Consider the following 26,330-nt stretch of genomic DNA (forward strand, 5'->3'; position numbering starts at 1 on the left):
TTACTAATTCCTGAGCAAGCATTTCCACCAGCTCCATTGCTCATACATGGAGAGCCCAGCATCTGCTTATATGCGGTAAAAGTGTGTCTTGGACCTCTGGGGTGTAGTATGGCCTTTGGAAAACAAGTTGTATCTTGCCAAAGTGGCCTGGTTGACAGAAGGAAACCAAGTGTTAGACTGAGCACATTAATGCAAAATTGTGCTGGATACAGAGGTTTGGGAAGGAAGACGTGGTCCTGTTTTCATGAAGTTCCCTATCTTATAAGCACAGGAGGCACATGTGCAGATAATAATGCACAACAATACCATACTTGTTTAATAAGCAAGTGGATTCTCCCTAAAGATAACAGTTGCCTGAAATAGGAAGTACAGGTACTTTTTGGTTCAGCTCTATTTGAAGAAAATGGGATTGTGAGCGGTCCCAGAGATACCAGAAAACTCCTCGTTCCATAGAACAAACTTGGCCGATTCCCCAAATACTACAACGTGCAGCAGAACTCCCAGGACTATCAGCAACTACTACCATTTCCTCTCTGTCCCTGGGAAAGTGGGGAGGGAAATGTGACTTCCTCCCCAGGCATCCAGGCTACTCCCTTATTGCCCTGGGGACTGTTACCGTACCCCACCCCCCCTTACTATTGGATAGAAGAGCCAGCACATCAAGTGCTGTCTCCAAAGCAGTCTCACATCCTAGACTTGGTCATGGGAATTTCCCATGAGGACCAACTGTTTGGCAGCATCTGTGAGTGTTGGAGGAAGGTCTAGTAGTCTACAGGGATCCTGAGCCCTCCCTTTCACTCTACACTCTTGCCCTCTGAAACCCAGATCTCTTGAATTCCTTTTAGACTTTTAAAATATCCAGAATCTCAAACTTAAGAATAAATTCTCATTGCCTAAAGATTTAGATCTTCCTTGAGATGAGGAATACCAGAAAAGGGAAATTCTGATGGGGGATGAGGACATTCCTTCCTTAAAATAAAGAATATTTTAATTATTAACATGAAGAACTTGGTGATTTGCCTTTTACCTTCTCCCAAATGCATGATCCAGATGTTTCTGGTCTTGTATCTGAGACATAGCAGATAGGAAAGAAATTGTGGGTAAATAAGGATTGGCTCTCTATCCTAGGGGAAAATGATAGTCTTGGTGGGACTCAATCATGGGATTGTGGATAGAAAATTAGATCATCTAGTCCAATAGTCTTCAAACTTTTGTTCTCAATATCTTTATCTAAAAATGATTGAGGATCTTTCCAAAGAGTTTTTGTTTATGTGGTTTATGGTTATAGATATTGATCACATTAAAAATAAAAGCTAATTATGAATTTGTAGACTCTCTGAAAGGATTTCAGAGATTCCCAGGATGCTCTGGACCAGACTTTGAGAACCACTGACTAGTTCATTAGATGAGGGATCTGAGGTTAATTCAGTAAGTGAATGCACATATATAACCTATATTGAAAGTTGCTTGCCTTCTCAATAAGGGGCAGGGGAGGAAAAGATGGGAGAAATTTGGAACTCAAAAATTTTTTAATTTTTTTTAAAACTGAGAACAAGATAGCTAAGTATTCAGGAAAAACTGAGTTCAAATTCTGTCTGACACTTTGACCTTTACTAACTATATGGCCATGGGCAAATTCCTTAATTTCTTAGAACATCAGTTCTCTCATCTATAAAATGTGAAACTTCCCTTAGCTAATGCATGCAAACTTTAAAATGCTATATAAATTTCAATTAATAATAATAATATAATGTTGTATGGTACAGACATTAAGTGCTATAGAGTTTAGAGAAAAGAGACATTATTGAAGGCTAGAGTAGTCATCTCTTCATGGAAGAGAAAACTAACCAAAGTCCAAGCTCGTCACCCTAAGTAAGGTTTATAGACTTCATTATTCTTCATTTTTTATTTTATTCTTTAAAATTCACAAGATTTGCTCTTCTTCAGTTTTGCAGCATATTTCATTGTTTTTGATCTTTCCATAGATGTATGGTACTGACTCCAGAATCATATGCACTGACCATTTCAATATTCCTTCCTGGTGACTTGAACTTTTTGTTCAAAACAAGGTACTTACCGTATTTTCACTTATCTTAGGTTTTAACTTCCTGTTAATGATTTTTATTCTAAATATTCTAAAACTCTAAGTTCATAAAAGGGATTGTTTTATTTTTGCCTTTTTATTAAATAGATATTATTAATTAAATACAGAATACATGCTTATTGATTGATAGTCTATCTTCTTCATTTTTTCCCCCAATGGTATTTTATTTTTCCAAATACATGTAAAGAGAGTTTTTAACATTCATTTTTGTAAGATTTTGTGTTCTAAATTTTTTCTCCATCCCACCCCTTGCCTCCTCTCTCCCCAAAATTATAAACAATTGATACATATCCTCTTTACTCTTAAAATAATTTTCCCTGGAAGAAAAACTCATGATTCCCATAGATTTGCCATATAGGCTCAACCCAATGTATTGACCACTTTCCATGTATTCTCTTGACATTGTAAGAATACTGAGAGAGCACATGGGTTGTCCATTAGTTATCTTTCATTCTCACCATATGGTGAGTCCATTTTTTTTGTTCATAATTTTCTTCAATAACATCCCTTACATCAGTTGATTCTTTGTTTAATCTCTTGTTTGCTATAAATTTTCACTTCCTCATGTTCACTATACTCATATTCCTTGCCTTTTTGGTAATCCTCAACTTAAATTCTTTGGAAACAGTTGTAGTCTATGTCTTATAGTCTCTGAGCATCATCAGAAAAAATATTGTTGTTAAAAACAGAAAATAGAAGCAAAATTAGAATTCAGTGAGTTTGTCTTTTCTCTATTTTCTACATATAAGGATAGCTCTCTATCTGTTTCCCTCTTTCTTTCTCTCTTTCTCCTCTCTCCTATCCTCTCCTCCTTACCTCTCTCACTTTCTTCTCCAACTCTCCCTCCCCACTTTGTCCTTCTCCCCCTTAACTTATGTCATCAAAGACACTGAGATACCAATAGCATTTCCTTCTAGGATCAGGGTCACCGGGCCAATAAAAGGCAAAGCATCCAGTTAGGAGCTGGAGACAAAGTAGATATGAAAAGATAGTATTCTAAGAAAGGAGTCAGTATCAAGAAATAGGATTCTTGTAGCTGAGAAGAATGCAAGAGAAGAAGAACTTCCAGTTCATAAATTTTCAGAAACTATGAGTTATTCTATATAAAAGTATGTCCAATATATGTGCTTTATTACCATGGTACTCTAATTTTGAGCACACTCTTCCCATAAACTTATGTGTATTTGTGAAGAGCATGCCCCCAGCTTTTGAGGGAAATATTTTGTACCAATTGTTCTTATAATATTATTATACTAAAAACCTTTGCTAAAGTCTATAGAGGTTACTGGCTGATTGTTAGTGGGAAGCACATCAGTGAGGGCTTGAGAATAACAGTAATAACAAGCCCTCAAAGTTATCCCCTAGAAATCTAAGAGTAGTCATTGTACCTCTGGGGACAGAACTTGTCAATAGGACAGCAGGTTAGAGAGTAACCCTAGAAGTGGTATTATATAACTGCCACCACGACCATCATCATCTTATGTACCCTAAATTTTCTATACCATCTTTAATCTTCCCCTTGTCCCCCACGTAACATTAAAAAGCCTTTTGTGGTGTCTTTTGCATTCAGAACCAGTCTCAATCCTGAGATTTCGTGTAGCTGAACCTATTTCTAAAAGACCATAGTATTTTTTTGTATTTATTCTCAATTACCTGCTTTTGTGTCTATATTCTATAAATGTCTTTTAAAAATATGTTGGTTGATGAACTTTCAATGTATCCACATTATGTAAAAAACTTATTGGAACAGGTTTTTTTGGGACTGCTTGAAATCACCCCATCCCTCTGCACAATTTTAGGCCAGGAATTGGTTTCTCCTCCAACAATCGGTTCTTCCATGCTAGATAGAATTGCTTCTAAATCAGCATCTTCACTCATTGCTTTCTATGCTATTCCTTCCCACCTCATATCATCCCAACTCATATTTATCTATTCTGCTCCTTTTAAATAAAGTATATACTTCCAGAGTCATATTTTAGTCATGGACTCTACATCAGTGAGTCTCAATGCTACCAATAAGTCAAATCTTTCTCTTTGGATTAGGACTGTTGGTTTGCTTTTTAAAAAATGATTTCATCTGTCAATAAAAAGTTATTATAAAATAAAAATAAATAAATAAATTTCTCCACCAAAAAAAATAATTTTGTACATTTGTAAACATAAAAATGTACAAAGGAGATACATAGACAAGGAAAGGTTCAAAAATAGGGACGTAAGCAAGAGAATTGTATAAATATGTTTATACATATTGGATTTACATATATTTTAACATGTTTAACATATATTGGATTGCTTGCTATCTAGGGGACGGAGTGAGGAGGAGGGGAAAATGTGAAACACAAGGCTATGCAAGAGTCAATACTGAAAAATTATCCGTGCATATGATTTGAAAATAAAAAGCTTTTTAAAAAATAGGGGCATAATTAGTTGAAAAAGTTGTCTTTATCCCTTCAGACTGTGAGACAATGATGTAGAAAGAACACAAAACAAGTATCCATGAAACTTGATTTCTTGTCCAAATTCTGTCATAAACTATGTGGGTGAACTTGGGTTCCCTCTCCTTTTTCTTGAAAAATTAAAATAATTGTTCTCTGTGTATCAGCATAAAGTTTATCATCACTATCTTCAACAGCAAACATTTCTAGGATCACAGCTTCCAAACTAGGTGGTGAAAGTACAAAGCCATGGGATAGAATCCCTGCCCTTGAAGGCTTTACAGTCTAGTTAGGCAGACAAGACACATATGGTAAGCCAAATGAGCTAAGGATCAACATATACCAAAGAAATGTTGGGTTTCCTGAGTGACTAAAATTTTTATGTGAAAATATGGGGAAATAATTATGTCCCAGGCCTTAGAGTAATCCTCCAAACTTGTGATTAAATCATACCCTGAAGGAAGCCTGAGGAGTCTGTTTCTTATCTGCCCTCCTATCCTGTCATATGAAATGGTTAAACAATTAAGCCTCCTGTCATTTCCATTTCTTCTTGAGACAAGACTGAGTCTTTTTTTTTTTTTTTTTAAATAAAAGGGAGTTTCCCTTAAGGAACATAAAAATATTAGTTGAAGTGAGTGTGCACAAAGTCTACATCCTGTAAATCGTAAGCAAGCCTAGGGGTTAGAATTGTACAGCTGCTGGTTGCCTGGGATTTATTTTGACAGCAACACATACCTTGGGTGAGAACACCTACCAGGGGCCCCGCTCCCAGGTGATAGGTACAGTCAACAATTTGCCATGACGGCTTCAGCCCCATCATGGCCAGACCCATCAGACTGCGCGTGTTTATTCATGTCATGTAGGATTCAGAGCTCCGCTCATCCTGGCAGATCTGGACCCATTTCTACCCTTCCAACTTAACTCTTTCAAATTTTCATTTCTTTTTCATAGTGCTAACACTGAGCTTTCTGGTATTTTTTCAAAAGGGGAAAGATTCTCTCCTAAGAAAAAAATTACAGATGACATTTAAATAGAGAAATCAAAGTCAAAAAAGAAGGAAATCAAGACCAGTTTCATGGCCAATAAGGAACACTGAAGAAAAACTAGACTCAGGAGGTGTTTGATAGGAAGAAAAAATGGATGATGTGGAAAGGACTCTAGTTATCCTTGATCTCTGAGAAGCAAGGAAGGCTCCCAGAAGACTGGGGCAACCCACTGCAATGAATTTAGGGGAAGATGCAGAAAAAAAAAATCTCAATGAAAGGGCCCGCTTGGCTGAGTCACAATTTGCATCATTGAAGAGAAAAGTCAAAATAAGGTTATCTTTTGAGTCTCTATTATTTGAGTTTGGCCCCAGAGCACAACCTAGAGCATTGGTTTGAAGTTAAAAAATAAATAAATTTAGACTTGAAATCAGGTAAAAGGAAATTCCCAAAGAGGAATCAGGGGAAGGTTGGAAGTTCTTCCTTCTTAGAGGTCTTCAGGCAGACATAAAACATGGACCATTTACTGATTTTGTTACAATGAAGACTCCTTTCAAGTTTTGGTTGGTCCAGTTGCCTGTTGACATCCCTCTACTTTTGTGACTCTGTGAGCATCATCAAAGACAGTAGACTTTCCCATTCTGGCTCCCTCCTTCCATTCCTTCCCCACCCACCCCTGCTCCTTTCCTAAACACTTCCTTTTAGTTTTTCACCTTCTGTCACAACCCTTTTAGGTGGGATCCTGGGTCCAGATCATTTTTTCTGATTGTGACTCATCCCAATCAAAACACTCTGTATATATAGTTCCTTCTCCACCCCCCTCCCTCCTTTTTTTCAGCCTATGGAATGCTGTGAAATTTGATTATTTGATGGCAAAGTGAAATGGACATCAGGGCTTGGAATATTTTGGAAAACACAATTCGATTCAATTCAACAAGTTCATATTAAATACCTGCTATGGATTAGGCAATAGACAAGGTCCTGGGTCTACAAAGACAGAAATAAAACAAAACAATTCTTGACCTCTGAAGCAAACATTCAGCTAGAATGGAGATCTCACTTATCACTTTATATACACCTTCTTATTATTGCAACAACCAATTGAGAAGAGACACTATTATTATTTCATAACCCAATTGACAAATGAGAAAACTGAGTCTGGGAAATTATCTTGTTCCAGAATCAAAAACCTAGAAAGTTTAAGAGGTTTTCCTGCCTCCAGGACCAACACAGTGGGATGAGCTGTCTCTTTCAAATACAACCACGGAAGTATAAATAAATGCAGGTACCACTAACTATCAAATAATCACATAATGAAGGAGCAGCTAGATAGTGTAGAGGTTAGAGCACCAGCCCTGAAGTTGGGAGGACTTGAGTTTAAATTTGGTCTCAGACACTTAGCACTTCCTGGCTTGTGACCCTGGGCAAGTCACTTAACCCCAATTGCCTCAGCAAAATAATAATAATAATGATAATAATAATAATTAAATAAATAATCATATAATGAACAATTCAAATTTCTACAATGCTTTTAAGGATAACACTGTGAAAGGAAAGGAGGAAACAAACGTTTGCTAAATGCATATGAGCATATAAATTGGTGTCAGGCACTCTGTTTTATTATCTCATTTTGTCCTCACAAGAATCCTATAAAATAGGTGCTATTGTTACCCCCATTTTGCTCTCAAGGAGACTGAGACAAACAGGTTAAGTGACTTGCTCAGGACAGATAGTAACTGAGGTTGAATTTGAAGTCAAGTCTTCCAAAATGTCATCTCTAATGTCACCGTGGATTTCGGGAAGATCTGATTTCAATCTCAGACCCTAGCTGTGTGACCCTAAATATATTGCTTAATCCTGTTTGCCTCAATTTCCTCATCTGTAAAATGAGATGGAGAAGGAATTGGAAAAACACTCCTATGTCTTTGCCAAAAAAATCCCAAATGTGGCCACAAAGAATCAGACACAACTGAAAATGAATACCAATGAGAACTTCCTTACTTCGAGTGCAATCCTCTATTCCCCACTCCTAGTAATATGGTATAACTTCTAGGGAAATATAGCGGTGGTTTTGGGGTCCCCTGACGTTGGGGGGCTTCTGTTCTGGCTATAAATCAGTGGTTCTAGATCTTCTGGCTTTGGAGTCTGACTCAGGAAATTCTTACACCCAATCTGTCTGATTCGGACCACTCCTTAGGCGGATAGCTTCTGGCCTCAGGATAGTCCCACAGATCAAACTCCTGAGACAATAGTGAACAAGACCACTCCTTAATTCGTTGCTGACTGGTAATCTGATCAGTAATAATCTGAACCTGGAGAAGCAAATTCCAGAGAGCACTTCTTCCTACCTATGAGCCATAGAACTAGCATATGATAAAAAAAAAACTAGATAAATGTGTCTCCTTGCTTCTGTTTCTCTGCTAATTTCTTTTTAGAAATTCAAGCCCACTTTGTAATAACCTTACAATTACAATAAAACTTTGCCCCTTGGCTAAGGAGATGGATTCAAGCCTGCAAATTCTTTTGAGACAACACTTGCAACACTGGTCTATGACCCCAAACTTTTGGGGTCCCCCTTCCCAACCTCAACATAAAATGAGCATTTAGTAAATGTTTTATTTATTCATCTTTTCATTCATAGAATCATTTCATCCAATCTCTCATTTTACTAAGGTCATAGATAATCAGCACTAGAAGAAAGGAGAGATGGTCTAATCCAGTACTTTCATTCTACAGAAGAGGAACTGAGTTCCAAGTAAAACTGATAAATTAATTGTCCTCATGTAGGCTTACTTGCTGCTTTGGTTGGATAGGATAGAAAAGCATGTGTATCACATGGCTGTAAGCATTGGTCAAATGTAGGGAAACCCAATACCCAAGATGGATTAGTTGGCTATTGCTCTTGTGGAACAGATGGCAAAGATGGCACAGATTTGCAAATTTCTTGTTTATCTTGTATTCTCTGGCCAACAATCGTGCTGGAAAGAGAGCTAAAATCAGTGTCAGAGAACCTGGATTCAAATTTTGTCCATTTGACTTTGGACAAGTTATTCTCTGTCTCCAAACCTATAAAATGGACCCAGTAACCTCCAAGACCCTCTCCAATCCTAAGTATGTGACCCAAAAGCATATTTTTCTCTTCTTCCTTCCCATTGGATTTATTTTCTATTTATTGTTTGGTTTAGCAGTTGCTCCTATAAACAATTGTCTAATATAGGTCAGCTAATGAGAGGTGTCAGTGACATTTGAAATTAATAATGGGTTATCTGTTCCTCTGCAGCCAGGTGACACATTGGGGTTCTGGGGACCCAGACAGAATCACTTTGCCCAAGACAGATGGCCCCAGAGGTGGTGAGATTGAGGGAGAAGGGCTGATTTCCCAAAGCCAGGGGAAGAAGTATGGATGTAAACAGAGCTAAGTAGGGAAAAGGCCATGGAGAGAAGCCATGTTTACTACTCTGCCCTCCCCCCAGCCCTTTCCTGGAACAGGACACTCCGGGCTTGCACAACCAGGAGCGAAGCCATTGGGGGTGGGTGAGGGGAAGGGTGAGTGGATCACAACTGGATCACAAACCTGAAGTTTGGTAACTTCCTGTTTTGAAAAGTGGGTTCACTGAGTGCTCATGATAACAGATTCAACCAGAGAGTTCATAATTTCAACCGGAGAAGAAACTTTGGGAAGAAGCACTAGGACACTAAATGCAACCTCGAGGGAGTTCAGAGCAGCACATAGGAAGTGTGCAAACTGCCTGTACAGAGGTATTTCCTAGCAGCGTGACCGTCTAAACAGAAGTTGTAGGAACTTGGACAAGTCACCTAATTTCTCTGAATGTCAACTTCATCTCCTACTTTTCATAAACTTTAAAACTATAAATAAATAAATGCTGAGAAGGGAGGGTAGGGGGCAAGTAGCTAAAAGAGAATTAGCCGCAGACAAAGGCAAAGAAAAAATGTTATCCCATATAACTCACAACAATTCCGGAGAAAAGTACTATTTTTTTCCTTCAGAAAAACAATAGTACTTTATTTTTCCAAATACACATGAAGATAGTTTTCAACATCCTTTTTTTTTTTTTTTTTTAAGACTTTGTTCCATAATGCCCAAAGGGCTATCAAACTGTCCCATACTTGGATTTAGCAGTGTCTCTACTGGGTTTATATCCCAAAAAGATCATAAAAGAGGGAAAAGGACCATATGTGCAAAAATGCCCTTTTTGTAGTGGCAAGGAACTAGAAAATGAGTATATGTCCATCAGTTGGAAAATGGCTGAATAAGTTATGGTATAGGAATGTAATGTTATTGTTATTGTTCTATAAGAAATGATGAGCAGGCCGATTTCAGAAATGCCTGGAAAGACTTATATGAACTGATGCTAAGTGAAGTGAGTAGAACCAGAATATTGTACAGAGCAACAACAAGATTATATGATGATCAACTGTGATGGACTTTGTTGGAATCCTTACTAACTGCTAAGTAATTAGAGTTGATCTAATCTTACAAGAAGATGTTTTGGGCAGAACCTGAAACAAGGTACTAAGTAGAACTACCCATAATCCCTCTCTCTGGAAGGAGCATAAATAGGCCAATGGGCCAGTCGAAGAGGCTTGAGAGAGGAAGACGCTACAAGTCAAGATTTCACCGGAATGACATGAAGACTGGAGCTGGCTGGAGGCTGAAGAAAGCAGAGGCAGAGGCTGAAGGACCAGACCTTTGGATTTAAAGACATTTGGAGAGAGCTCTTGGAACCAAGCAGAGAGATAGGACTCTAAGCTAACCGGGCTATATTGGAGATATTAAAAGATCTGAACTTTTATCACCTGGCTGCTTTTTGAGAAGAAAAAGCTCACAACATTTTGGCGCCCAACGTGGGGCTAACAGACCCCTCAGTGGATTTCAGTGGAAAAGCTCCGATCCTGATTCAAGTGGAAAAGCCTCTGATCCTGATCCAGTGGAAAAGACTCTTCAACCCAGAAATTAGAGTGAGTACAACAAAGAAATTTTGTTAAAAGAGTTAAAGTAGAATTTCAGCTAAGATGGGACAGATATTTAGAAAACAGCCTGTTTCTGTTCAAGGAAAATGTTTAGAGAGCATTGTCAAAGTTATGGAAAGCCAAGGTTTAATTATAAGTTTACAGCAAATCACTGAACTTTTACAAACTGTAAAGGACATATGTCCTTGTTTCTCTCTTGATAAGGAATTAGATCTAAATGAATGGAAATTGATTGGAGAGGATCTTTGTCAATTCTATGATAAAAATGGGCCTAACTCAATAATTAATACATATAATGTAATACAATTGGCTATAAGAAGTTATTTAAGTGATAGAATGATGAAAAAGAAAGTACAGGAGGAAGAATTGCCAACTTTACTAGGTGAAAAGGAGGACGAATCAGATGAGAATGGAGTTAATTATAATTCTGAGTATGATACTTCACAGCAGGAGGAATTAGGTGATTCCACATCTCATGACCCTCCCCCCGCAATTAACCCTTCATGGGTGGAACAAGGGGGAGGGAGAGAGACAGAAACACAGTCAGCTTCTCCTGTAAAGCAGAATTTGACGAGATTAGAAAAAGCATTAATTAAAGCAAAAAATGAAGGAGAAGATATATCTGATTTTATAAATGCATATCCTGTGATTGAAGAGCTCAACTTCTCAGGTCAAAAAAGGAGAAGATACACTCCTTTTAATTTGGAAAAAATTAAAGATTTGAAAAAGGGTTGCACTCTTTATGGGGCTACATCATCTTATGTGAAGATGTTACTAGATAATTTGTCTTATGAAATCCTAACCCCAAATGACTGGAAATCCATAACAAAAACTTGTCTAGAACCGGGACAAAATTTATTGTGGCTTTCGGAGTTTCATGAATTATGTAGGATTCAAGCCCAACGCAATAGGCAAACAGGAGCTATTGTACAAGTTGCTTTTGACCAACTAACTGGAGAAGGTCAGTATGCAGAGAGTTCAGAACAGATTTATTATCCCATAACAGTGTATGAGCAAATTTGTAAGGCTGCAATAAAAGCTTGGAATTCTCTCCCTGGACAGAAAGATGGAAATAATGCTTTCACAAAAATAGAGCAAGGTCCCAATGAACCTTTTGCAGATTTTGTGGGACGTTTACAAACAGCTGTAATAAGAACCATTGGAGACAATGCAGCAACAGAAATAATGACTAAACATTTGGCTAAGGAAAATGCCAATGAGGTTTGCAAAAGAATTATATGGGGGCTAGACAAAGATGCTCCTTTAGAGGAAATCATTAGATGCTATGCCACAGTGGGCACAAATGCTTATTATGCCCAGACTATGATGAACATGGAAAGACAAGGTCCTTCTTGGCAGAGGAATTCTAGAGAAACTCATTGATGTTTTCACTGCGGAAAAGTTGGACATTTGAGAGCTCATTGTAGATATGGAGATAGAGTGAGAAGACAGGGTGAGAGAAAACCCAAAACCCCATGTCCAAAATGTAACCGAGGCTTTCACTGGGCCTCTAAATGTATATTGACCCAGAGGAATGAGAGGCAGGGCCTAGCTCTAAAGTATCAATCAAAGGATAGGTGGGGCATGATAGCAGCTGAGGTTACACCCAGAGAGACTTTAGAAATTCAGAACTCTGATGTCATCAACCAACAGAAAAGCAATCAGGATTACAGTTGGAAGAATACAGGCTTTTTAAGACAACAAGACAATATCCAATGCAAACAACTCCAATGTAATTACCAGATGATGAGGAGAAATCCCAAACTTGGTAAATAGAAGAGAATTAAATAGGTTAATTGCTTGGGGAAGAGGATCTGCTTATATTTTCACAGGTGGAAAAGGCTAACAATGAGACTGTCAAAAGAACTTTAAAATCTTCAGCTTTCAATTCCTGAAAAACCAGCAAGAATCACTGGATTCCCTGAGATGAAAAATTGTTGATGAGACCTTTTGCAGTACTTCAGAGCTTACAGGAATTATTAGATTCCTGGCACATGAACTAATGGACAATGGAATCCTATTGGACTGTTTCTAGGACTTATGGACATGTGTAAATTTTCAGGATGATTCATGTTATTTGTTACATTACTACTAGCCTGTGTTATATTGCTATGTGCTTATGTAAATTATGTATAATGCCTCCCATATTGATGGATTTATGTATACCATGTATATCTGTTACAAAGTTCTGGCCCATATTGATGGATTTATGTGTATCCCCTCAGAAACCCCCTATGTTTTAAAACAAAAGAAAGGGGGAGATGTTGGAATCCTTACTAACTGCTAAGTAATTAGAGTTGATCTAATCTTACAAGAAGATGTTTTGGGCAGAACCTGAAACAAGGTACTAAGTAGAACTACCCATAATCCCTCTCTCTGGAAGGAGCATAAATAGGCCAGTGGGCCAGTCGAAGAGGCTTGAGAGAGGAAGACGCTACAAGTCAAGATTTCACCGGAATGACATGAAGACTGGAGCTGGCTGGAGGCTGAAGAAAGCAGAGGCAGAGGCTGAAGGACCAGACCTTTGGATTTAAAGACATTTGGAGAGAGCTCTTGGAACCAAGCAGAGAGATAGGACTCTAAGCTAACCGGGCTATATTGGAGATATTAAAAGATCTGAACTTTTATCACCTGGCTGCTTTTTGAGAAGAAAAAGCTCACAACAGGACTTGGCTCTTTTCAACAATGCAGTGATTCAAAGCAATTCCAATAGACTTGGGATGGACAATGCCAATCATATACAGCGAGAGAACTATGGAGACTGAATGTGGATCAAGGCCTAGGATTTTTACCTTTTTTTTTTTTTTTTTGATTGATATTTGTTGGATTGCAGTTTTTTTCTCATATTTTTTTCTTTCATCTTTTGATCTTATTTTTCTTGCACAACATGATGAACATGGAAATATGTTTAGAAGACTTGCACATGTTTAACTCATATTGGATTATTTATTTTCCAGGGGAGGAAAGAGGAGAAGAGGGAGAAATACTTGGAACACAGGTTTTGCAAGGATCAATGTTGAAAATTAACTTTGCATAAAAGATATTTGGAAAAATAAAAAGATATTCAAAACTTAAAAAAAAAAATCTTGTGTTTCAAATTTTCTCCTTCCTTCCCTTACTTCCTCCATCCTCAATACAGCAAGCAATCTGATATAGGCTAAACAAGAGAAAAGTACTATTATTATACCCATTTTACTGTTGAGGAAATTGAAGCATATAGAAGTCAAATGATTTGCCCAAGATCACACAACTAGTAAATGTCCACGGCTGATTTTGAACTGAAACCTTTCCGATTCCAGGTCCAGCATTCTATCTTATGTGATATCTAGCTATCTCCAAAAAAAGGGAATAAAGGAAAAAAGGAGAAGGAACAAAAAGAGAGAGGATAAAAGAGGGTTGGAAGGCGAAGAGGAGGAAAAGAGGAAAGAGAGGAAGAAGAGGAAAAAGAAGGAGAAAGAAAAAAGGAAGAGGGGGTTTCTTAAAGAGAGGGAAGAGTGAAGAATGGGGTTGTGACCAGGAAGGAATGTCAAGTCCCTATGGGAAAAGAAATATAGTAGAAAGGGTGTTTGTGAAATTTTATCAAGATCTGTTCTTGACTCAAACAAACAAAAATATGAGAATCCAGCATCTAAAGAATTGGAAGCACAAAATGGAAGCCAAAGGGAATCTGCTATTTCTATTTAAAATATATAACATCATGGCACAAGCAAGCTCAGTTTTATTTCAGATTCCTTCACAGTAGTAGCACCAAATAAGTACAGGGGAAAGTTACCTTGGTATCTGATTCCCTCAATTCAATCTACATTGGGAGATCTCCTCTTCATTTTTCATGACACTACATCGAGGACCTCATGTGAGATGCTGAATATTGTATTCAGCAATCATATTACTACACACACATTAATATTACTGTGCAGTTTTAGAGCAATTCATAATTTATATTGAGTATTGCCCTCAATAGAGAGGTAGCTGTGGTTTATAATGAATGTAAAATTCATCTTAGAATCCTGTCACTGATACATCCCACCTAGGTGACTGGGCAAGTCTCTTCAGTGCCCCAACCTAGTCTAGTATTCTAAGCTGCAGAGCAGGTGTCAGCCTTATTAGGCAAAGGCGTTTCCTCACTGGCTGTTCCCTATACAGATGAAATCAGACTCAAGAACTTAGGTACAGGAAGCTATTAAGTACAGGAGATGATGGAGAGAAAAAATTCATAATGTTGTTCATTCTTTATTCTCAAAGAGAACCAATGACATCACAAAGGTGCTGCCCTGACTTGCTTATAAATTGGATTTAAGTGAGGCAGAAAAGTGCTAACTCCAAAATCATGACCTTGAATGAACTCTAAGGATGGGGATGTCCTTGACCAAAAAGAAATTAGGAAGAGAGACGGGGTAGAGATAGAAAGATAATGGTAGGTTTTGTAGTTCAATTTGAGCAGTAGAATGCCCAGCATATTGTCCATCTGTATAGGATGCTCAGGTATAGAAGTTCAGCAGGTGGTTCATAATGTGAGCTGGAGCTCAGCAGAAAGGTGAGGGCTAAATCAACACTTTGAGGAGGTAGTTACAAAAAATGGCAATTGTGTGAATCTTATGGAAGTTCTGGTCCCACAAGATTGTGCTGATGAACAAGATTGTGCCCCACCTACTGTGGATATGGAACTAAAACAATTAATATTTAGTCAAAAATCATTCTCAAGCATATTATGAGTTATTAAAAAAAGTAACAGAATTGTCTTTAGAGTCATGCAGGACTGAATGCTCTGCAGGGCTTTCATTTGGCACAAAAGACATTTAAGAACAACCTGTATATTTCTGAATAAACTTTTCACCCTCCAAGCCCCTCTTCTATCTGCTTAGTATTAATTTTAGCTACAGTTAAAATGTCCTAGAGTTATTCTCTTTATTGGTAACCTAGCATTCAAGTTGGGCTAAAATGAAAATGTAAAATGGAAGATGGAAATAATAATAGCACCTACCTCCCAAGTTTGTTGTAAAGATAATATATGTAAAATATTTTACAAACTATAAAATGTTAGTTATTACTATTATTATTACCATTTTAATTTTTCTGAGATAATGTTGTTCCATGATTCATAGTTATATAATTTCATCATATGTGTGTTTGGGGAGGGGGGTTATTTGTAAGCCTTATATTTATGTAAGGCTTTTGCTACCGGGAACAGCATGGGGTCTTCAAAAGCACAGGGCAACTTCCCAAATGTAATCCAATATATCAACTTCTTCCTGTTATGCAGTTTTGCATCCAACATATTGTCCTTCTGCAGTGTCTATATAAGAGAGAGATACTGAAGGACTAATTTAATGAATCTCCCATCTAACTATACATCATAGCCCAGGCAGAATGTATTTGTCATCTATTTGGTTCTTCTGTGGATTTCTCAACCAACACATTCTGAGAAATGGTAGATCTGATATAGTAGACTCTATAGTAGATTTTGTTCTGGGGCTTAGTGCAATCATGTTAAATATAGGTACGCTGAATACACAAAATTTAAAGAGAAGATTTAGAAGGAACATGTTATTTGTTTTTAAATATTTGAAGGGCTGTGATATGGAAAAGTTTTTAAACATTTCTGTGTAGCACCAGAGGGCTGACTTAGAATCAATGAGTATTACAGTGAAGCAGACTTTAAGATTTCTGCCCATTACATCCCAAAGAGATTTTTAAAGAAGGGAAAGGGACCTGTATGTGCACGAATGTTTGTGGCAGCCCAGTTTGTAGTGGCCAGAAACTGGTAACTGAGTGGATGCCCATCAATTGGAGAATGGCTGAATAAATGATGGTATATGAATAATATGGAATATTATTGTTCGGTAAGAAATGACCAGCAGGAGGATTTCAGAAAAGCCTGGAGAGATTTACATGAACTGATGCTGAGTGAAATGAACAGAATCAAGAGATCATTATATACTTCAATAACAATACTATATGATGATCAATTCTGATGGACGAGACTCTCTTCAACAATGAGATGAACCAAATCAGTTTCAATAGAGCAGTAATGAACTGAACCAGCTATACTCAGCGAAAGAACTCTGGGAGATGACTATGAACCACTACATAGAATTCCCAATCCCTCTGTTTTTGTCCGTCTGCATTTTTGATTTCCTTCACCAGCTAATTGTACACTATTTCAAAGTCTGACTCTTTTTATGTAGCAAATTAACTGTTTGGACATGTATACACATATTATATTTAACTTATACTTTAACAAATTTAAAATGTATTGGTCAACCTGCCATCCGGGGAGGCGGTAAGGAGAAGGAGGGAAAAAGTTGGAACAAAAGAATTTGCAACTGTCAATGCTGAAAAATTACCTATGCATATATTTTGTGAATAAAAAGCTATAATAATAACAACAATAATAAAGATTTCTGCCCAGATACATATTGGACTAGTTGACAATTGAGGAGTTTCCAAATCTGAGATTCTATGATTTTATGAATTTATAAGGAAGAATTTTCTAACAAATATGGAATTCAGGGGTGGGTGGGTATGAAATGGACTTTTGCTAGAAGTGATATTTTTGTCACTGAAAGCTATTGAGAAGCAATTGGATGATCTCTCTCAGGGAGAATGTTGAGATCATATACGGAATTAATGGAAAATTCCAGGAGTTCCCTTTGAATGCCAAGATTCAGTGATTTAAAACTTCACCTGGTCATCACGGCAATTACTTCATAAAATCTCAGTCTTGTTTATGGCCCAAGAGTGCTAATATTTCTATTACAGTTTCCATTAAAGTTTAAGAGTTTCTACTAGCAATTGTTAACTACAATTGACTTGAATATGAGTTCACTTTGACTATATTTATGTGGACCCCACGTTACATCTAGGTGATTCTTCTGATTGGCATTTAACACCCTTCATGGTCTGGCTCCGACTTTTCTTTCAAGAATGATATAGTATACCTCCTCACACACAAGCTGGTACTCCAGGAAAACTGACCTGCTTATTGTCCCCTAAACATGACCCATCTACTGCCTTACTGCTTTTTCACAGCCTGGTTCCTATGTCAGGAATATTCCCTCCTCACTTCTGCCTCATGTTAGAATTTCTATCTCTAAGCAGGGATCAGTTAAATTTCTTTCTTCCTCAAAAGACCTTCATTATGATTTTCATGTTTTTAGTATCTCCCCAAAATACTTTGCATTTACTTAAAGATACATACAATATATGCATATATGTGTGTGTATTATAAACATCTATACACATACACACATATACACACATACACACGCCTCTTGAGGACAGGTATTGTTTTTATATTCCTAGCTCCTAACAAAATGTGTAGCACACATAGGAAATGCTTAATTAAACGTTAAATTGAATTCTTTCCTGTCAAATTTTTCCTTGCCATCTATTTAGACAGAGGCAAAGACAAAGGAATCAAGAGGCCTGTGTTCTTGTCTCAGCTCAGTTACTAAATTGCTACCTATAACCTTCCCTTCCTTTCTATGCTTCAACTACAAACTTCAACCTTTACTCTCCACTTAATTGCAATTTTTTCATTTATGTGTGTGTCTATATAAAGAAATATATACACACATACACATACAGTTTTAAAAGCTAACTCTTTTCAACACAGTGACAATCCATGTAAAACAGCACTAAAAAAAATTAAGATTTAAAACCTTAAAAACTGAAAAATACAAGGATATGCCACATTTCCCAAGAACTAATAATGAAAAATGTTAACCTTTTTTTTATAGAAAGATAATGGACTTAAGGTGCAGAATGACACATACATTTTTGGACATGGTCAATTCAAGAATTTGTTTTGCTTGACTGCATATTTATTATGAGGATTTTGTTTTTTCAAATGAAGAGAAGGTAAGAGGAAAAGACAAATGCTTATAAATTTTTAAAAAGTTTTTAAAAATTAAAATGCAGCAGGAATAAGGAGCAAAAATAAATAAATGAAGCGGTTAGACCATTTGATAACTAAAGTCCTTTATACATCTAGGAGTAGATAATTCTGATTCATTGGGTATGTATGGATCCCTCATAAAAGAGAAAAAACCAAGTTCCTTATTTCACTATATACACATGTGGTATATGACACATGTATAGAATGATGTACTGAATGCACACATGGGCATGTGTTATATGTATATGATATGTTGTACATATGCATATACACACATGTATCTATGGTGTGTGTGGTATATTTGTATAATGTATAGGATACATATGTGTATATATACATATATAGATTGGTTTTTTAAATTTTTTATTTGAAAAAGAGTAAGAAAAAAAGGAAAATAGAAAAGAAACGCAAAACAAAATAAAGCAAAACAAAAGAGAACATTGTCATGTGTCCAGCAGAACATGAGGGAGAATTCAAAATATATAACAACAAATTACTAGATCAAGAAAGTATATATATATATATACACTAATACATACATACATACATACATATATATATATATATGTATTAGTAGAAGAAATTATATTCATGAATGACCATTTTTTTCCTTCCTTGTAATTATTCTTTGGTTTTCTGCTGCTCACCTTATTTACTTTATTCTTTTTCCCTCGTTTCTTTACACACACACCCCACTCCCAAGCAAGCTTCATTTAAGAAAAGATATATTTATGTGTACATTTATAGATATATACATACACTCATACCCATCCCCATCCCCCCCATATATCTTTTCTATGCTTGCTGCCTCTTTAATTAAATCCTGATCCATAACTTGCTGTGCTATTATTTAACCTGTCCCCCACCCAAGGATCCCTCTTTTCTCATATATATATATATATATATATATAGTATTACATATATATATATATATATATATAATATATATATATATATATTATATATATATATATTATATATATATATATAGTATTACCTATTGAACTCACTCCCATGTATAAATTGTGGGGAAGGAGGGATGGAGAGAGGGAGAGGGAGAGAGAGAGAGAGAGAGAGACAGAGAGAGAGAGAGACAGAGAGACAGAGAGGAAGAGAGAGAGACAGAGAGACAGAGAGAGAGAGAGAGAAAGAAAGAGACAGAGAGAAAGAGAGAGAGAGAGAAAGAAAGAGACAGAGAGACAAAGAGAAAGAGACAGAGACAGAGAGAGGAGACAGAGAGAAAGAGAGAAACCATGCTCCTATGTTGCCCTCTGGACTAGAAGCACCTCAGGAAAGACCTGTTATTCTCCCTACTTTAGATACAAAACCTATGTCAGTGTAAAGTCACATTAACCCTTTCCCTAAAGGCAGAAGGGCTTGGGGTAATGGAGAAAAAAAATTAGGTTCCTAATGCCTGAGGAACTCTGAGCTTCACAGAGGAAAAATTATTCTTTATATTCAACATGTCATTTTAGAGTTGTTATATCTTGTGTTTTTACTGAATTCAGCTCACAAGAAATATAATAATTTTCTTTTCTACATCAGTTGGCAACCCATGACTATATAGCTGTATATAAATTGATGTAATTGATATTTTCTTAGAAAAAGTATATGTAGCCTGGAATTTTTTAAAATTTGAATCACCACCGTGGGAATTTGTTTTGCTTGACTATGCATATTTGTTATATGTTTCCCTTTTTATTTTAAAGGGGAGAGAGATAGAATGGCAAAAAAATAAATGTTGATAAGAAAAAAATTTAAGATGAAAAATAAATTAATTAACAAAAAATATATTATATTATGATAAGGAAACTTATTATGCACAAGTATATTTTGAGAACTTAGTATGTTCCAGGTGGTATGATAAGTGAATACACAGGACAAAAATATGCTCCTTACCCTCAAGAACTCATATCCCAATGGGGGCATCCTTTGGGAATACAAATAATCACTCTACAACTTAGCTATCATTTTAGAATATCCTGCACCCTATGGGAGATACATCTAGGTGGGGGTACATTTTCCCACATCACATGATTACTATTGATGCCAGCCCCTCTCCACCTCCCAGCCTGTGGTCTTGTCTCTACATCACAGGATTACAAAATTTAGACTTGACATAGACCTTCAATTGCCTCATTTTATGGAAGAGGAAACTGAGACCCTATGACTTCATCACACAGGTGTATGTGGCAAAAACTGAGATTTTTGGCTTGAATCTGTCCAAGCCTTTATATTTCTGACTTATCAGGAGATCATTTCTTGCTCAATGGACTTTTTTTTCTTATCCAAAGACTAATTTTGGGAGGAAATTAACTTCCCTGGAGATGATCATCGAGTCAGGTCAGGTCAACAGTTCTAACTTTCAATTCTCACCCATTATAGGATGGTAGAAATCACAGGACTTGGAACATGGTAGATTCCATATGGCACTGGACTTAGAGTCTTAGAAACCAGAGCTAGGAGATCTGGTTTCCAAAATCTGGATTTGAAACCAGGTCAGAATATAGAATATAATTCTTTAACCACCAATCCCCCATTGAATTGAAAATGACAATTTACAGACTACTCACATGTTAGTTTTCTTTTTCTATTTTTCTTCTGATCTTAGGTTAGAAACTAGAAATTTCAATTCCTAACAATAAACTTTCTAGGCAAATTTGAGAATTCCCAAGATCAAGAATGCCTGAGTTGTATTATCAGTCATTGGACCTTTTAAGGAGAGAGATCTTCAACAGCATGATTCTTGGAGAGGTAAGTAAACCCCCAACTTTGCCCCAGAAGTTGTAGAGTCAGATCACTGGGGTGAGAGGGGAGAGAGGGCAGAGATGTGGAGAGCTAGACTTTCTCTGTTATTGCCATAAATTGTTCAGTCAGAATAGGTCTAAAGTTAATGAGGATGATTGCACATGTATCATCTATCAAATTGCTCAACTCTCAATGAGGAAGAGGACGAAAGAAGAGGGAGGGAGAAATTTGGAACTCAAAATTCAAAAAAAAATGTTAAAAATAGTTTTTACATGTGATTAGGGAAAAAATGAAATATTAAAATTTTAGAAAATAAAGTTAATGGGGAATTATTTATTTAACAACTTTCCTACCCCCTCAAAACATGTTTATCTTCTAAGGTTCATGGCAGGGGATATGTAATGGACTTTCTGAATGTTTAATGTTTCTGGATTTTTTTCAAGGGCTCTGTTAAATCCTTTAAGTCTTAGTAGATAGAGAACTGGGCATGTAATCAGGAACACTTGAGATAGTAGCTATATGACTGAGGAAGTCACTTAAAAAAAATATCTGCGTTAGTTTTCCCACATATAAAATGAGGATGATGATAGCACCTACCTTCCCAGGTGGTTTTCAAAAGCAGATAAGATATTTATGAAGTGTTTAGCACAGTGTCTAACACATTGTAAGAAGTTAATAAATGCCTGTTTCCTTCCTCCTTTTTATATTTTGGATACTGTAAACTCAGTAAACATTTGGGGAAACCTGAACCCAAGTTATGTCTTATGTAGAGATTTTTTTTTTTTTTTGCTAGGTAGTAACAAATCAGAGAGAATCTGACTCTTTTGGGTCAGGCCTCAGAATTAGTTCCAGGTCTCAGAGGGCTTCTAGACCACAGAGCAACATTATTGTGACTACACAGGCAATTTTCAGAAAAATCTGGATAAGACTCGCATGAACTGATGCAAAGTAAAATGAGCAGAACCAGGAAAATATTGTATACAGTTTCAGCAACATTGCGGGATGATCAACTAGGATTGACTCAGCTCTTCTCAGCAACACAACGAGCCAATAAAGAACAAAGGACTCATGAAAGAAAATTTAACCCACAGCCAGATAAAGGACGAAATGCAGATCCAAGCACTTTTTTCACTTACTGTATTCTTTCTGATGGGTTTTTTTTTCTTTTTTGATCCATTTCTTCTTTTACAATTGTGACTAATATGGAAATATGTTTTACATGATAGCACATGAATAAACTATATCGAACTGCCTATCATCTTCAGAAGAGAGAAGGGGAAGAAGAAAGGGAATTCAAAATCTTGCAAAAATGAATGCTAAAAAGCTAAGCCAGGAAAACACAGCAACAAGATTGTGTGATTATCACTTATGATATTTGGTTCTTCTCAGCAATTCAGCTTTCCAAGGCAATTCCGATAAACTTTAGATAGAAAACGCCATCCACAACCAGAGAGAACTGTGGATACTGAATGTGGATCAACATATACTACTTTCACCCTTTTTTTATCTCGTGGTTTTCCACAAATTTTTTTGTTCTGATTTTTCTCTCCCAACATGATTCATATGGAAATGTGTTTTTAAAGGAATATTATATGTATAGCATAAAATAAATTTAATTTTAAAAATGAATGCTAAAAATTTCTTGACATGTAATTGGAGCAAAAATAAAATAATATTTTTTTAAAAAAATTATTATTACCACAAGACACTTGCAATTCATATCTTCTTGGTCCAAGCAGGATTGCAGCAGCATTGCCAATGGTGAAGAGACAGAATTCGATTTGGCATCTGAATCCTTGGATTCACATCCTAATGCTTAGTTACTACCCATGTGACTTTGGACAACTTGCTTTGCTTCTTTGGGGATTCATTTGCTTAATTTCTGAAATAATATGATGGGATTAGATCTCTAAAATCTCTTTCAGCTCTAAATCCTATGATTCCCTGGGTTACTTGCCTGCATGTCTTGCTATTTCAAATCCAGCCTCAGACACTCAATAGCTGTGTGATCCTACACAAGTCATTTAACCCTATTTGTCTCAGTTTTCTCATCTGTAAAATAAGCTAGAGAAGGAAAAAGCAAACCACACCAGGGTCTTTGCTAAGAAAACCCCAAATAGAATTGTGAAGAATCAAATATGATTAAACAATTGAATAGCATCATGTTTTGCCACTAAGATCCTATTTTGATCTACTTTCATTGTTTCAGATTTTCATTCAGTTCAAATACTGGCATGCATTATTTACCTATGGAAATCCAATGCTGGGGATGTGGAGAAAATCTTTATTATTATTATTATTATTGACATTTTCTATGAGATGGGATGAATCTGACTTTTCTGACCTCTGTCCCCTGGAAACAAAAAATACTGTGCTTGGATACCTGCCCTTCTAGAAGTTTGTGCTAAGATTTTGTCCTCCATTATATTCAGCTTGGCATTTTATTGTATACTTGGTTGAGGGGATGATTGTGGAACTGTGGCTGTTTCATGCCTGATTATCTCATTTGTCCATGTCTCATCATGGTTATAGTGAAAAGAAATGGAATTAGGGGAACCCATTCTGAATTCCACTTCCACCATTTACTACATATTTTGTCATTCACTTGCTTTCAGTCATGTCTGACTCTTCAGAACCCTATTTGGGGTTTTCTTTTTCAGATACTGAAGTGTTTGGATATTTCTTCTCCAGTTCATTTTATAGATGAGGAGACTGAGGCAAACAGGGTTAAGTGTCTTGCTCAGAGTCACCCAGCTAATGTCTGAGGCCAGATTTGGACTCAGGATGACAAGTCTTCCTGACTCCAGATTCAGTGCTCTGTCCACTGAACCATCGACCTGCCTATGTTACTACCTGTTTTACCCTTCATCTCTCCAGACCTTTATTTCCTCTTCCATAAAATGAGTTAGAGAAAATTACCTTTGAGGTCCTTTACAATTCTAAATCTAAGATTTACTTCAATGGATCCAATATATGAGTCACAAAAGATAGAGATCTCAACCAGCCTTGGCCCTTCTTATTAAAATCTTATTTTATTACCCATCTTATTAAATCAAGTTATTAATAATTTGTCAGTTCCTAAATTCTTTGTTGTTGTTTGTCCTTTGTCCTTAAACGTCAGAGAGATGCTATCAAGGGGTGAAAGTTAGTTGGATGTAAGGGAGGGAGGGCTGTGCAAAGTCTCCAGTCCCACTTTCTCCTCCGGAGCCATCTGGGTCCAGGGGCAAGACATAGATAGAGATGACTTGAAACGGCCCTCAATACCGTGGAAGATATTGACCTTTTTAAGCTAAGGTCTTTAAACAAGTGTCCATTTCACTGAGGCAACTACCATGTCTTTCTTTGTATTCCTAAATACTAGGACCCTGAATTGAAGGAGTTTACCAGAGTACTTCTGACAATAAACTGGTGATACTCTCAGAGGGAAAGTAGGAACTGGCCCAGGGAGAGCGGGAAAGACTTCTTGCAAAAGGTGGAATTTCAGGTGAGACTAGAAAGAAGCCAGGAAAGCTAAGAGTTCAAGAAGGAAAAATATTCCATGCATGAGGATTAGCTAGGAGAAGTGGTCAGAGAGTCAGGAATAGGAGCAGCTTCTGGAAGGAATAGTGAAGAGACCACCACCATCGGTTCACCAAGTGTGCCAGGCTGAATAAGGTATAAGAAGACCAGAAAGGTAGGAAGGGGCCGGCTGATGGGCATTAAGTGCCAAACAGAGGGTTTTATATTTTATCCTGTGCTTTTCCATAAATTCAACACAGGAGATCCATCCCATATGCTGCAAGCCTTCCTTGCTCTGTCTATATCAGAAGGATATCAGCTGAGTGGCTGGATAGCACAATGGATAGAACACCAGACCTAAAGTCACAAGGACCTGAGTTCAAATTCAGCCTCAGACACTTAAAAAAAAAAAAAAAAAGGATATCAATGAAGTTTCCAGGTTGTCTGTCCATTGATTATGCATCTGTTCTGTCTTGTAAGTCAATCCATCTTCTGTTTCATTCAAAAACAATTTGTGGACAACATATGCTATTCCAATTATCCGATATAATTCTTTATTTGCAGTGTATTACAGACTGCTGTTCTAAGGTTCTTTTCTATTGTCCTCTGAGTGATTCTCATTTGCAGCTCCTCAGAGACTATAGTATTCCTTATGTCTTACAGTCATCAAGCATTAAAAAGATTTTTGTTTCTGGGACACATTAAGTCTAAATCTTCTGTGCTTTCCTTGGGAGTAGGGCCGACATCTCATGTTTCTTAGTATTCTCTAGCAACAGCTAGTAAAGCGCTGCGCCCTTTGGATTCTCACTAATATTAGTTGGAAATTGAATTGATTGGCTATTTCACTGATGATCAAAAAAGAGAGATTTCCCCCGAATATTACACTCCGCTTGGCTCTAGCTTCTGAGAAATGACTTCCTGTCATCTATTGACATCTTTTCCTAATGCTAACCTTGAGCCACCTGGGTTCTTTGGCGCATCCTTGCATGGATACACACTCCAGGTGTGCTGGAAGCAGCTCCACCCGGGCTTTGAGAGCTGACTTGAATTTTGAATGTATTTATACCTTGGAAATCCACAAACTCTACAAATCAGGACTAGATTTATTGTTGTTGTTGCTGCTGTAGATTGTCTAGACTTAAGAAAGTGATTTTAATATGTATAAAATGCAGAGTGAACTTAAAGGTATGTCCTAGGTCCATATCCCCCCATAGAGCCAATTGTTAAATATTTACCCTCACATCCCTTTCTTTCTTAGGTATCCAAGTGTGCAAAAGCAAGCAAGGTACGAGGGAACCTTAAGAGTTTGTAAGGGAGGCAGTCTGCAGGTGTTCAGAAGTGTGGGAGGAGAGCCTTCAGGTGGGCTTACCCGATGCTTGGGCCAGACCTGGGAAATGGTTTCTTTTACCTCTCCAGAGGTGGTCTGCATAAAGCGATTTATTAACCTATAATGCTACAGAAGCCCAGTCCCCCAGAATGAGCTCTGGCTCAGCTGCCACACTGGCAGGACTGAGGAGAGACTTTTTTACAGGTTGCCTCCCTCAGCAATCACTAAGAGTTGAATTTCCATTTGTCTTCTTTACTCCTAACTCTTGCAGCTTTAATAATAGTTTGCATTGTTTATATCATTCAGTACTTTGGAAAGGAAAAAAGCAAATTTAAATCCCCTTTCT

The sequence above is a fragment of the Antechinus flavipes genome, chromosome 1, assembly GCF_016432865.1.
Source record: "Antechinus flavipes isolate AdamAnt ecotype Samford, QLD, Australia chromosome 1, AdamAnt_v2, whole genome shotgun sequence".
In the NCBI taxonomy this organism is placed as follows: domain Eukaryota; kingdom Metazoa; phylum Chordata; class Mammalia; order Dasyuromorphia; family Dasyuridae; genus Antechinus; species Antechinus flavipes.